This window comes from Macrotis lagotis, chromosome 3 (genome assembly GCF_037893015.1).
Source record: "Macrotis lagotis isolate mMagLag1 chromosome 3, bilby.v1.9.chrom.fasta, whole genome shotgun sequence".
Taxonomy (NCBI): domain Eukaryota; kingdom Metazoa; phylum Chordata; class Mammalia; order Peramelemorphia; family Peramelidae; genus Macrotis; species Macrotis lagotis.
Genome location: NC_133660.1, coordinates 48,942,904 through 48,957,798, shown reverse-complemented (window position 1 = coordinate 48,957,798; position 14,895 = coordinate 48,942,904). Strand labels below are relative to the sequence as shown.

The 14,895-nt window shown below is 35.8% G+C and overlaps 1 protein-coding gene across 1 annotated transcript in view; it reads right to left on the bottom strand.

Annotated features, from left to right (window-relative positions):
- The window catches only part of NDST4 (N-deacetylase and N-sulfotransferase 4), a 445,770-nt gene that overhangs the window by 325,635 nt on the left and 105,240 nt on the right, over nt 1–14,895 (bottom strand). The window lies entirely within an intron of this gene.

The window sequence follows — 14,895 nt, the reverse complement described above, 5'->3', positions numbered from 1 at the left end:
GGAAAGGTTCATAGGACACGGGAAGAGGGCTTGCAAATCTTATGTTAACATAGTTCTAATAGTTATGCATGCCAGTCCTTTAGTTTGGAATATCTGCCTCTGATAATGAATGACCTGGATGGATGGATGGATGGATGGGATGCTGCTCTTATCAGCAAGATGCTACAAAGCATTTCTCAATCCCTCCTTGTTCTCAATAATAGAAGAAAATGTTACTCCTTAGAGACCTCTAGCTCCTGCAGCTTGCAAGTGTGTAGCTTTTCTTTAGATTGTTTTGTCCTCTTTTGCCAATGGCAAAAGCCTATGGATCTTCAGGAGTTCTTCCCCATTTTATTCCTGGAGAATTCCTGTATTAGCCACTCAGTGATCAATTTGTATAAGTTTTATGTTATCTGTATTAATCTTCAGACAAAATAAAGTACTTGTGGCAAAGAAAAAAAAAGAAACAAACACCTTACCAAAAGCTCAAAACTGTCATCAGTGGACCAAAGAGGATCCGTTTATTAAAAATATATTAAGATTGGGTGTCCAAAATAGAAGTGGACACAGAAGGCACATGAAATCAGTGCTTTTTATCTCCTGTCTAGAAACACAAGTCCCTCCCATCTCCCCAGTTGGTTGGGTATTGCCAAGGTCAAAGGCCTATCTGATTCTCTCCCCATGTGAGTTCAAATTCCTTATCAAACCTCCCCTTCCTCACAATTTGGTAAACTTTATGAAAGGTCTAACAGATGTGTGATTCTGACACTTAGACTGGCACCAGTTCATTCACTAATTCACCTTTTAATTTTATGGTCCCTTGTTTATGGTCCCTGCTGCCAGTCCATCCCCTTCCAAGAGAATCCCCTTGTTTTCAATAAGATGCAAATTAGATTGATTCTATCACCATAGCTTCTTTCCTTAGCTACTTCTCTGTAAGATATAAATGAATTTTCTCAGTTTCCCTTAACTTATATAAAAATGAAACCTAATCACTTATCACATTTAGTACTTGAACTCTTTCTGACTATGTGCAGTATTTTATCTTTGACTTGAGAAATCTCTGGATTTTTTTAACTTTTAAAAATTATTGCATTTTATTTTTAATTTATGGAATAAGACAAGCATTTCCATAACATAGTACAATAAAATAGATGATAATTTATTAAACTGCAAATCTATTATACACAATTTTACTATTATTACTTTCAAATTTCTTTCAAATAAACAACAAAATTATCATGTAAATTTCTTTTCTTCTCTCCCCACCCCCCCATGCAAAAAGGGGTGCACACACACACACACACACACACACACACACACACACACATATATTTAAATTTGTATATATACAAATATACATATTTCTAAAATGGTAGCCCCTGGCTACTTGGGTTCAGTTCTGCCTATGAGGAATCATTATTCAGACTGGGAAAGCATGAGTAGAAATTTAAAAAAAGTTATTTAAAGGGTTACAAGACATAGGAAGGGTTGGGGGGGAGAGAGAGAGAGAGAGAGAGACAGATAAAAGGACAGCCTAGCAACCTTGGCTGGGTCATGGTCAGGAAAGACAAGCAGGCCCCCAACCAGGGTCCAAGCAGGTTTTTACATCTGCTTCTCATCCCTAGGGCAAAAAGCTGAACTCCCTTCCCCTATACAGGACCAAGAATTAGGTAGAGGGTAAAGCCCAAGGAGATCAGAGTACAAATTTTACATTAAACAATGAATCAATGATACATTAAGAATGGGGGGAGATCTCCACCCCAAGTAGCTTTTAAGATTACAATTATTTTAGTTACAATCATAATTCTCTACTTCAAGTCAATTTACATCTCAAATGTCAATTTACATCTCCACCCAAATTCTTTCCCACACATTCAAATTCTCTTAATCTTCCTCCACATCTTTCTCCCCTCAATCATTTCAGAACCAGAATCTTCTGGGCCTTTCAAAGTACATTTAGAGATGAATGTATTACACTGAGGACTTAATTGAGGTAGGGTCCAGGGGATGATTGGCTGGCACAGCTGGTTGGCATCTTGCAGAGGCTGATCTTGGAGCTATACAGCTAAGAGAAACAAAAACTCAAGGAAAAAATGGAGCAAGCAAAAACCAGAGATATTGTAACAGAGAAGGCTATTTAACAGAGGTTTTATAATTAGGAAAAACTAGAAATTTTTTAAGGGGCAAGAATTATACTTGATCCTAATGATCTAAGCCAATATCAAAAATACATTTTCATAAGAGCATGGGTTCCAATATAACAGATTCCTTGATGGCTGTTTACAACATAAGTTATAAACAAAAGTTTTCAGAAAAGCATTTGAAAACTGCACATGTCCAAAAAGTAATTTACAACAAAATTTTCTCTTTTAACTTTGGCCATGATTAGAATGAACAAAAATTCTAGTTGAAGAATGGATCTCTCCTTTAAAGCCATTAAATATGCCAATGGGCAATATCCTGATCCACTGGCTCACTCTCAAACTTAATTATGATGCACCTGGAATGATCATGGCAATTTGCTATTACAGAGCAGAGAGGGACACAAGGATATTCCCTTATAAAGTCATAGAGACAATATTCTTCAATGGGCCAGATGAAGGAACTTTTAACTCCATAGGGCTAAATGGCTTCATTGGCATATTGTCTTTCTATCATATTGGCATATTGTCTTTATCATACCTGATGTCAGGCAAATCAATATGTTGTAATATAACAATTAACTATAACCACAGCTTCAGGTGGCTTCAGCACTAAGGAGAACTAAGAGTGTGCCAGGCTATAAGTTGGTATAAGAGATCCAAGGAAAAGATCATAATTCAGGTGTTGCTCATGTAGCTAAGGACAGTGCTGTAAATGAAATGCAATAAACAGATTGAGATGTAAAAATAATCCTAATTCATATTTTTTTTTATAAAATCAACTTTTTGCAAAAAAAACATTTAGTTTTTAACTAGGTTTAAAATAACTAAACATTTCCTTCTGGCTAAAAGGTTACCCATCATCTCCATACTTCTCACACAACAGCTGGCTAGAGATTGTCAGAGAAATCTCAAATCCTCATTATTTTATCTTCCTCATGTTACATAGGTGCTTTTCCCCCAAAGCAAATAACCACAGTTTAGTCCCAGTTTACATATACAGCTAGACGTTTCTATAAACTTTTAACTACTAGCCATCTCAGAATACAAATTACTTTCTGAATTCTTTAAAAAAATTAGACCACCCCTTCAAAACAATCACATGTTAATTCCAGGCTTTAGCATTACAGTATTCATATAGCTTACATGTTCAAAAGAGAACCAAACACTGTTAGTATTTCTTTGAAGTTATAAAAGAATATCACATAACTGATAAATACATATATATATATATATTCCCTTCTATAAATATAAGATGATAAGTGATGAGACAAAGATTACAACTTTCTTCCTTTACCATCAAAAGACCTTATGAGATTGACTATATATCAATTTAACATCAAAACAAATCCAATTACAAAATTAGTACGCTATCTCTTCCCCAAAAGAAGTCAGTAGATTATATATGATTCAATATTCCCCAATTCCTTGAAATACAATTTATCCCAGTTGTATTTTCCTTCTTAACACACACAAGTTCTTAAGATTTGTTACAAAACTTAGGTGACTAAATTACTCTCATTTAGCTCTCAGATAGTTTCTTTTTAAACACAAGGGTGACCTTTTCCTATCAAAGGCCTTCCAGCACTCTTTTCAAAGCTTCTTGAGGGCAGGAAGTCTGAATTTACTAAACCTTAAAGTCTCCATTAACCTAAGTTGAATATGGTTTTCAGTCAATATTATTAGGTCAACAAAAACTTAGCTCACAGCTGAAATCATTTCAAACATTGTCACTTACAAACTTTCAAATGGTATAAGCGGATAGGCTCAGATTCCATTATTTAAAGATGAAATCTGAATTTCCTAGTCCCAGAAAAAGTTTTCCCCCTTTTTTTCCTTAACTAATTGACACTCAATCTGCCCATTTACCCTTCGCCCTCCCAGTCTTTTGTAGCCCAGCTAAATGGGGCTTGGAAAAACGTGGTTATTCCCTCCCTCCCCAAACCAGGAAGGTATGGGGGTCCACTGTTTTCTAAAACAAGTTTTGGGGGTGCCTTACCTTTCCTGCAGTGAACCATGCATTCCAACTGAGACATAGGTTTGAATTTCAAAGTTCTAAAAAAGTAAGATTTTCCTTCTCCCCCCCCTCCCTCTGCAAAGGGTAGGGGGCAGCAGAGTATGAGAGTGAGCATTTCACTGAGAAAGAATACCACTGGGGTGGCTCGGTGGCATAGTGGATAAAGCACTGGCCCTGGAGTCAGGAGTACCTGGGTTCAAATCCGATCTCAGACACTTTAATAATTACCTAGCTGTGTGGCCTAGGGCAAGCCACTTAACCCCATTTGCCTTGCAAAAACCTAAAAAAAAAAAGTGCCACCCAAGGATAATTTCCAGGAGTTCAGATGTTTTGCTTTTGCCAATTCTAATTCCTTCCAAGGAGCAAGCACACAGCTGGGGGAGAAGTATTGGTACCGGATCCCCCCCCCCCCCATATTTTATTAATTGATAGGTAGGCAAACATGTCATTTGGACATATGCTGAAAGTCCTTCCTTAACAACCCTCACTCACAGTGGGGTATAAACCAAACACACCTCCCTCAGAACTGCCAAAACCAACACATCTTAGAACTGCCAACGCTGGCCAGTCTGAAAACAGGACAGGCTCACACCAGGGCTACTGCTAAACACCACGTGGGTTTAGCTTTGCTGACAACCCTCAAACTCAGCTTTTTTCCATTTTCCAGAAAAAGGTAAACACAGAAGGAGGGCTAGAGGTCCTTTAATTTTCCTACTCTTCTAAAAATCTATCATCTAAAAGACAGGGTTGTTGCTTCTCACCTATGGAGCTTGAGCCAATTTCCCAGTCTGGGCAGAGAGAATCCCTTCATTGGTCACCAAAATGTAGCTGCTGGCTACTTGGGTTTGGTTCTGCCTATGAAGAATCATTATTCAGACTGGGAAAGCATGGGTGGAAATATAACAAAAGATTTACTAAAAATGTTACAAGACATAGGAAGGACTAGGGAGAGAGAGAGAGAGAGAGAGAGAGAGAGAGAGAGAGAGAGAGAGAGAGAGAGAGAGAGATAAAAGAACAGCCAAGAAGCTTTGGCTAGGCCATGGTCAGGACTAAGGTAAAATAAATTTTAAAAAACCATGGGATAGGAAGGAACAACATAAGCTATTACTTATTATTTTGAGAAAAACAAACTCCATTTACTCCTATAATCCCTAGTGTTTTTAATGGTTGAATGTTGAATTTTGTCAAGAGAAATTTTAAAAAAATGAACATAGTGTTCATTCATATTCTGTGTTTTTTTTTGTTTTTTTTTGTCTGAATATGGATAGTGCTGTTTCATAAGGCTGTCTTAGTTCTCTGAACTGCTGAGAGCAGCTGCATCCACCACAATTGATCAAATCACAATGTTGTTGTTAATGTGTATAATATTCTCTTAATTCTGCTCCCTTCACTTAGCATCAATTCTTTCCATGCTTTTCTAAAGTTCAACTTCTTAACATTTATATGCCATTGTTCATTTCTCAAATGATGAACATCCCTTCAATTTCCAATTCCTTGCCACTACAAAGAGATGCTATGAATACTGGAATATGTGGGACTTTTCTTATTTTTGTGATTTTTTCCAGATAAAAATCTAGTACTGATATTGTTGAGGCAAAGGGTATGATCAGTTTTATTATTCATCTTTAGGCATAGTTCCATATTGCTCTCCAGAAGGGTTAGATTAGTTCACAACTCCACAACAGCTTATAATGTCCCAATCCTCCCACAGCCTCTCCAACATTGACTGTTTTCCCTTTTTGTCATCTTAGACAATCTAATAAATGTCAGGTGGTTCCTCAAAATTGTCTTAATATTATTTTCCAGTTTTCCCAGTAGTTTTTGCCAAATAATCATTTCTTATTTTAGAAGCTAATGTTTTGGGGTTTGTTAATAGATTGCATAGACTTTTACTGCTGTATTTTTTGCAGCTATTCTAATCCACTGGTCTCTATTTCTTAACCAGTACTAGGCAGTTTTGATGACCATCACTTGATAGTTTTTACAGTTAGATCGCCTTTCTTTATATTTCTTTTTCATCAATTCCCTTGATATTATTGACCTTTTGTTGCTCCAGATGAATTTTGTTATTCCTTTTTTCTAGCTCTGTAAAATAGTTGGTAATATGATGGGTATGACAATTTGGGTAGAATTGTCATTTTTATTATAGTAGCTCAGCTTAAAAAATGAGTGATTGATGTTTTTCCAATTGTTTAGATCTGACTTTCCTTGTGTCAAAAATATTTTGTAACTGGGTTTTTAAAGTTGCTGGGTTTGTCTTGGGAGGAATGTTCCTAAGTATGTTATGTTGCCTGCAGTTACTTTAAATGGAATTTCTATTTTATCTCTTGACTTTGGGTTTTGTTGTTCATATATAGAAATGCTGATGATTTATGAGGGTTTATTTTATATTCTGCTACTTTACTGAAGTTGTTAATCATTTCAAGTAGTTTTCTAGTTGATTTTCTAGGATTCTCTAACCATGTTATCTGCAAAGTGTGAAAGTTTTGCTTTCTCATTGGCAATTCTAATTCCTTAAATTTCTTTTTCTTCTCTTATTGCTAACATTAATATTTCTAATACTACATTGAATAGTAGTGATGACAATGGGCATACTTGTTTCAGCCTTGATCTTATTTGAAATGCTCCTTGTTTATACTCATTGCATATAATAGTTTTTGCTGATTTTAGATAGCTATTTCTTATTATTTTGAGAAAAAACTCTACTCCTATAATCCCTAGTGTTTTTAATAGTTGAATGCTGAATTTCTCAAAGGTTTTTTTCAGCATCTATTGAGATAATCATATGAATTATTTTGGTTTTGTTATTGAAATGTTAAGTTATGGTGAGTGCTTTCCTAATATTGAACCATTACTGACAATTTGATATAAATCCTCCCTGATCCTGGTATATTATCTTAGTAATAACATGCTGTAATATTCATTTGGGAGACGGGTCTATAATTTTCTTTGCTTTGACTCTTCCTGGGTTAGGTATCAGCACCATATTGGTGTCATAAAAGGAATTTGGTAGAACTCTTCTCCTATTTTTAAAAGAAATTAATGTAGATTTGGAATTAATTTTTCCTTAAATATTTGGTAGAATTCACTTGTATATCCATCTGGACTTAGAGATTTTTTTCTTAGGCAGTTTTTTGATGGTTTCTTCAATTTCTTTTTTCTGAAATGGTATTAATCAACATTTTTATTTCTTCTTCTGGTTAATCTGAGTAGTTTTTATTTTTGTAAATATTCATCCATTTCACATAGATTGTCAAACTTTTGGCATGCAGCTGGGCAACCTAATTTTAAATTCTGTTTAAATTCCTCCTCATTTATGGTGAATTCTCCATTTTCATTTTTGATCCTGGTAATTTGGATATTTTCTTTTCTTTAAATGAGATTAATCAAAGGTTTGTTTATTTTTATTGCTTTTTTCATAAAACCAACACTTAGTTTTATTTAGTAAAGTAATGGTTTTCTTGCTTTCAATTTTATTAATCTCTCCTTTGATTTTCAGAATTTCTAATATAGCATTTGATTGGGGATCTTTAATTATTTGTTTTTTTAGCTTTTTTTAGTTCCTTACCCAATTTATTGATCTGTCTCTATTTTATTCGTATAACCATTTAGAGACATAAAATTACTCCTAAAACTGCTTTGACTGCATCCCATAAATTTTGATATGATGTCTCATTGTTGTCATTTTCTTGGATGAAATGGTTGAATTTTTTTTTATTTTTATGGTTTGTTGTTTGATCCACTCATTCTTTAAAATTAGATTATTTTGTTTCCTATTAACTTTTATGCTATCTTTCCATGGCCTTATTACATGTAATTTTTATTACAACATGATTTGAAAAGCACAGATTTATTATTTCTGCCTCTCTACATTTGATTGTAAAATTTTAATGCCCTAATACATGATCAGTTTTGATACAGGTGCCATATACTACAGAGAAAAAGATATATTCTTTTCTATCAATATTCAGTTTTCTCTATAAGTCATATCTAAGTTTTATATGATTATATTTGTCTGCTTTAACTTCCTTCCTGTTTATTTTATAGTTAGATTTCTCTATTTCTTAGAAAGGGATGTTAAGATCTCTGGTCATCATAGTTTTGCTATATGTTCTTGTAATTTGTTCAGCTTCTCCTATAAGAATGTGGATGCTATACCACTTAGTAATTATGTATTTAAAAATGATAAAACTTCATTGCCTGTAGCGCCTTCTAAGAAGATGCATTTTCCTTCTTTATGCCTTTTAATAAGATCTATTTTTGCTTTTACTTTGTCTGAGATCAGGATTGCTACTCTTGATTTTTTTTATTTCTGCTAAAACATGAGATATTTTGCTCCAGTCTTTTACCTTTTTGCTGTATATATATCTTTCTGCTTCAAATGTGTTTTTTGTGAACAACATATTGTAGGATTACAGTTTTTAATTCATTTTGCTGCCCACTTTCATTTTATGGTAGACAACACTTTCACATTTACAATTAAGATGACTAATTCTTTTTTTCCTCCATGCTTTCTTTCCCCATTTATACTTTCCATTTTCCTTTCCTTTATTTCCAGTCACCAATGTTTTGTTCCCTTTTCCCTAAAGTAATTCTTTGGGTTTTTTTTGTTTTGTTTTGTTTTTGCAAGGCTTAAGTGACCTGCCCAAGGTCACACAGCTAGGTAATTTTTAAGTGTCTGAGGCTAGATTTGAACTCAGGTCCTCCTGACTCTAGGACCATGCTCTATCCACTGTGTTACTTAGGTGCCCCAAAACATTTCTTTTAAATTAACTTTAGCTTTCCTTTTATCTTTGCCTTCTCTTTTATCACTCCCTTTCCCCTACTTTCCTATAGGGTAGAATAATTTTTAAATCCATTTGAGTTTAAATATTCATGTTATTACCTCTCTGAGTCAAATCTATTGAGAGTAGGACTCACACCCTCCCTACTTTCCCTCAATTATAATAGGTCTTTGCCTAGCCTTCTCCTTCTTATTATGTCTTTATTGTTTTAACCTTGTGTTGTACCTAAAACCCCTTTGTCAAAATATACTTCTTTTAGCTGTCCTGATAGAAATACCATTCTCAAAGGTTGATAGATTGATTGCTTGATCAATTACTAAGCAACATTGCCTCATATTTACTAATTATATTTCTCTCTTCTGTCTCATTAGAATACATAATTCACATCAAATTATAGTTGATTTATCCTTGCCCCTCTTTTCAAGTACTTTCCATGGATGCACAATACTTATATGCCAAAACATCATGCAAAGTCAAAGTATTTCATGAGCCATTTATACCTCCCTGCCCCCAATACACTCCCTCCAATTGTAGCCAAAGCATGAAGAAAATCAAAATCTCTTCATGATGTTTTCATGTCCAGTCCCTCTAAATGTACCCTCTCCCTTTATGTACCACTCCAATCAAAAACCTACAACCTTACCCAACCAAATTATTAGTTACCTTCCTTCTATGCCTTTAGCTCTCCAACAATACCACTATAAACTTTGTTTACCAAAGAATGAATTAAGATCACTTCCTTACCTATTTATGTCCAACTCTTCTCAGTATTGCTTCCACCTTCTTTTCCAATTGTATTACAACCCTCCTTAGTTAAATTCATTTTGTGATTTAATTATATATAGAACCTCTAAGTACTCTCCTTCCCTCTATCTCTATAGGAAATAACACTCTCACAGTCAACACTGCATTCATGTCTTATTTATAGCCATATCCTCTAAGTACAATTCCTTCAAGTATAATCAACCCTTTAATGACCCAAAGAAAAATACAATTCTTAAGAGTTGCAGGTGCTATCTTTCCTTGAAGGAATGTATTCAGTTTAATGTTCTTGACTAGCATTTCCTCAGTCCTCTTTCTGAGTCCTCTCATGAGTTTTGTATTTGAAAAACAAATTTTCAGTTCAGTGCTGGTCTTTCTATCAGAAAATTTTGGAAGTCCTTTGTTTCATTTAAAATCCATCTTTTCCCCTGTCAGAATATGCTGAATTTTTCAGGAGGGTAAATTCTTAGTTATAATCCAAGGTCCTTTACCCTCTGAAATATCATATTCTAGGCCCTCTGATCCTTTAATATTGAATCTGATAAGTCCAGTATAATTCAGATTGTTTCCTTTATATTTAAATTGCTTCCTTTTGATCACTTGCAGTATTTTCTTAGTTGAGAATTCTGAACTTTGTCTATGATATTACTTGGAGTTTTTGTTCTGGGTGTTTTTCTCTGGAGGTGTTCTGTGCGTTCTTTCAAGGACTATTTTGTATTCTTGATTTAGTATGTTAGGATAGTTTTTCATTATAATTTCATAAAAGATATTTTCCAGGCTTTATTTTAAATCTACGCCTTTGGTTAGATCAATAATTTGTAAATAATTTCTCCTGGATCTATTTTCCAGGTTGTTTGTTTTTCCTAAAAGGTATTTTGTATTTTCATCAATTTTTTCAGCCTTTTGATTTTGTTGAATAAAGTCTTGATGACTCATAGATTCATTAGTTGTTATTTGTCCAATTCTAATTTTTAGAGTTCAATTTTCTTCAGTCAGCTATTGTATTTCCTTTTCCAGTTGGTTAATTTTATTTTTTCTGCTGAGTTGCATTCCCTTTCAAGTTGGTCAATTTGGTTTTTAGATGAGCTGTATTCCTTTTCCAGTTGGTTGATTTTATTTTTTGATGAATTACATTCTTTTTCCACTTGGTTATTTGTACTGTTAAAGGAGTTGATTTCTTTAGTCAGTTTTTCATAATTTTCCTGCACGGTTCTTATTTCTTTTTTTCCATTTTTCTTCTTTCTCTCTCTTTTTTGGTTATTAATTTTTTTTAAGCTCTTCCATGAGATTTTGGATTTTAGTCCAATCCAGTATGATATCGATGGCATTTTTATCATCTCTATCTGAATAGTAGCTTTTTATGGTTAGTGCTCTTTTTGTTTTTTTTTACTCATTTTGCTAGTTGGGGTCTGCTCCTAGGGTAAAGGGAGTATAGTCCTGAGTTTTTAATCCACTCTGCTATTCCCTTACATTTTAAGGGAGAGTTCATCCCATTCAAAGTTATGATTACTAATTCTTTAATTGCCCTCCATGCTATCTTCCCTCTGTTTGTATTTTTCTCCCTTCCCCCCTGTTTATCCATATTCCCAAGTATTTTGTTTCTGAATATCACCCCTTCAGTGTGTTTGCCCTCCTTCATCACCCCTCCCCTTTCTTTCCCCTTTCCCTTTTTTCCCTTTTCCCTTTTCCCTTCCTTTCCTTTTGTTAGTTCCCCTTTTTTTCCCAATCCCCCTCCCTTTTTCCATCCCCCCTCCCCTTTTCCCTTTTTAATATTTGAAAGATTAGATGTGTTTTAAGTTAACTAAGTATGTGTAAGTTGACATTAAGCCAAGTCTGATGAGAAGAAGATTCAGGTGTTTCTCATCTCCTCCCTTCTTCCCCTCTATTGCCATAGGTATTTTGTACCTCTTAGTGTAAAGAGATTTACCCCATTCAATCCCCTCCCTTCTCCTGTCTCCTTCCTGTCCCCCTTTTTAAGGAGGTAGTGTTTTTAAGATCATTCTATCTGAGTCATAAAAAATTCTGAATATTCATCACTTCTGGTTAAGTACATTCTATCTAATAGAGTTAAAATTCTTGAGAGTTATTAGTCTTTCTTCCAAGTGGGGTTAAAACCAGTTACATCCCATTGGATAGCAGTATCATGGATAGATCATGAATGTCCATCACTTCTGGCTAGGTATATTCTCTCTGTTAGAGTTACAATTCAAGATTTATGAGAATCTTTTCCCCCATACTGGGATATAGCCAGTTTCAACTTATTGGATAGCAGTTTTTTTTTTCTTTTACTGCCCGCCCCTTTTTTTAAACCTTTTAATGTGTCTCTTGAACCTCCTGTTTTATGTCCAAATTTTATATTTAACTCTGGTCTTTTCATCAGGAATTTTTGGAATTCTTCTATTTTGTTAAATGTCCATCTTTTTCCCTGGAAGAGAAGGCTCAACTTTGCATAATAGTGGATTCTTGGCTGCATTCTCCCTTGCTCTTCAGAATATCTCATTCCAGGCCCTTCAGTCCCTAAATGTTGATGCACCCAGGTCCTGTGTAATCCTTACTGTGGCTCCTTGATATTTAAATTGTTTCTTTCTGGCAGATTGCAGGATTTTCTCTTTTATCTGATAGTTCTGGAATTGGGCCACAGCATTCCTTGGTGTTTTCATTTTAGGATCTTTGTCTGGAGGGGATCAATGTATTCTTTCAATAACTACTTTGCCCTCTGGTTCCATGATATCAAGGCAATTTTCCATCACTAGATCCTTTAATATTAAGTCCAGGCTTTTTTTTTCTCTTCAATGTTTTCAGGAAGTCCAATAATTCTCAGGTTGCTCCTCCTCTACCTATTCTCGAGGTCAGTGGTTTTGCTGATGAGGTATTTTACATTTTCTTTTATTTTTTTCTATTTTTTGATTTTGTTTAAAAGGTTCTTGCTGTCTCATGAAGTCATTAGTTGCAGACTCCATTTTTTTTTTTTTAGGAAGGAGCTGTCTTCATTAACCTTTTGCAACTCCTTTTCCAATTGGTCAATTCTACTTTTGAAAGAGCTTTCCATTTGACCAAATGAGGTTTTGAGAGAATTATTTTCTTTTTGCATTTGCCCAATTGAGGATCTGAGAGAATCATTCTCATTTTATATTTGTCCAATTGATTATCTGAGAGATTTATTCTCATTTTTGTATTTGTCCATTGTATTTTCTAAGGATTTGTTTTCTTGTTGCAAGGTATTAATTGTCTCTCCCAAATTTTCCAGTTGATTTTTAAACTCCTTCCTTATTTCTTCAAGGAAGGCTTTCTGTGCTGAAGACCAGATCGTATTCTCCTCAGAGGTTCCAGGTCTCTCTGAGTTAGGGTCTTTTCCTTCTAAGAATTTTTCTATGGATCCATCTTTCCGCTGACCCTTCTTCATTTTGCTAAGACCTTCAGTTGGGGAGGGGCTGTTTCACAGGCATTTGGCATAGCTAGAGGCTTTGCTCACTGAGTGCAATTTCTCTGGCTGGCCAGTAGGAGGTGCTGGTTGCTTACTCTGGAGTTTCTGTGACCTTGATTGAGGTCTTCTCCCTTAGCTTGAAGAGAGCAATTGAAGCTATTTGAATCCTTTTGCCTTCAATCAATGGTGGGCTTTACTCTGGGGTGAGGTCATCCCTCTCCCTATTGTTAGCTGGGCTGGTTCTTCTGCTCACACACCTGTGCCTGAGGCAGAAGTAGTCTGTATTTGTTTGTTCTGGGAAGAGGCCTCAGGCACAATGGAGGCTTGGACTCAGAGTTCCTCAAACCAGAGGAGCCCAGGGATGGTCTCCGCAACTCTCCTGCACTGGAACTTTCCCTCCAGCCCTGTTGGCAAGCTCCAGAAGGTCAGAGCCAACACCAGTGCCTCTGCTCCCTAGTTGATTCAAGCCCCAGTGGTCTAGACCCACCACTGATCTAGCAGGTCCAGCTCTCGGACCCTCAGGCTCCCTGGCTCCAATTCAGCCTCTAATCTGGCTGATCTGGGGCTGATCCGCCCTCTGCACCGTGATTCACCCAAGGCTGCTGGGAGAAACAAATCCTGAGGTAGATGTTCTTTCTCCTGGCTTTTCTTTCTGGGTTTTGTGGGTCAGATTTCTGTTAAGAAGTTTGTTTCATATGATAGATGGAGAAAGATCAGGAGACTTTAGAACTGTGTCTGTCTTCTCTCCACCATCTTGGCTGGAAGTCTAGTCCTGAGTTTTTGCAATGAATCTGGAGTCTGATCCCTGACTTATGGCTTGCCAAGATGTTTCTGATGCAGTCCAGGCATTGCCTATGCAGAGGTTTTGGTTCCTCCTTTATGTCCAGGCTTTGCCTATGCAGTGGTTTGTTCCCTATTCAGTCCTAGCTGTTGCCCCAGTGTTCCCAGGGTTCAGACTTTATCTGAGTTGGGACTGCTATCCAGTTGTCAGGACCTGGGCTGCACTGTGGCTAGAAGACTCCTGCTACCATTCCTATTCCTATTCTCTCAGGTATTTAGGTCTTACTTTCCCTTTTACCCTGAAGAGAAAGACCTTCACTGAAGATCCTCTATGATGTCTATAGGTGAGAATTTGGGGGTTCTTTTTTCACAGGATCTGTAACTTTAATGTCTGTGTAGAGGTTTCACTTAGTGTTATGTAGAGAAAAGCTCCAGGATCTATCATGCCACCATCTAGACTCTGCCCCAGAAATCCTCAAAGTGAATTCTTGACCTCATTCCATCCCCAGTGTCTACAGATCTCCCTAGCTACTTAGCTATGATGAGCTGGGCTAGATAAAGGACACATAGTGACTTTTTTTCTGGATTTTCTCATCAGGATTCAGCCTGTACATGTTTTAGGTCTGTTTGGAAGTTTGTAGAAGGGAACACATTGTACTACTTCCCATCACTCTTCCAGTTTGGCTCTCCTTCTGCCTTATCTATCTGATTAGCATGGTCCACTGATGATCAAAAAAAGTGTAGAGGACTATATTTCTTTTGTTCTGGATGGTTAACTCCCTATTCTTGAGAATAATGAAAGGATACCATGAAGTGGATACATGATTTGAATTCAAATTCCATATTTCTATTGGACTGAAACTAGTTACCATATTTTCTATGTATTATAACATTGAATGATGATATCACTTCATGGAATTCATCATTCAGAGGCTTTTCATAATGCAGCAAATGACAATACTATTTTGATTGCAATGTGTTACTGTTTTCATATTGAGTTTGTAG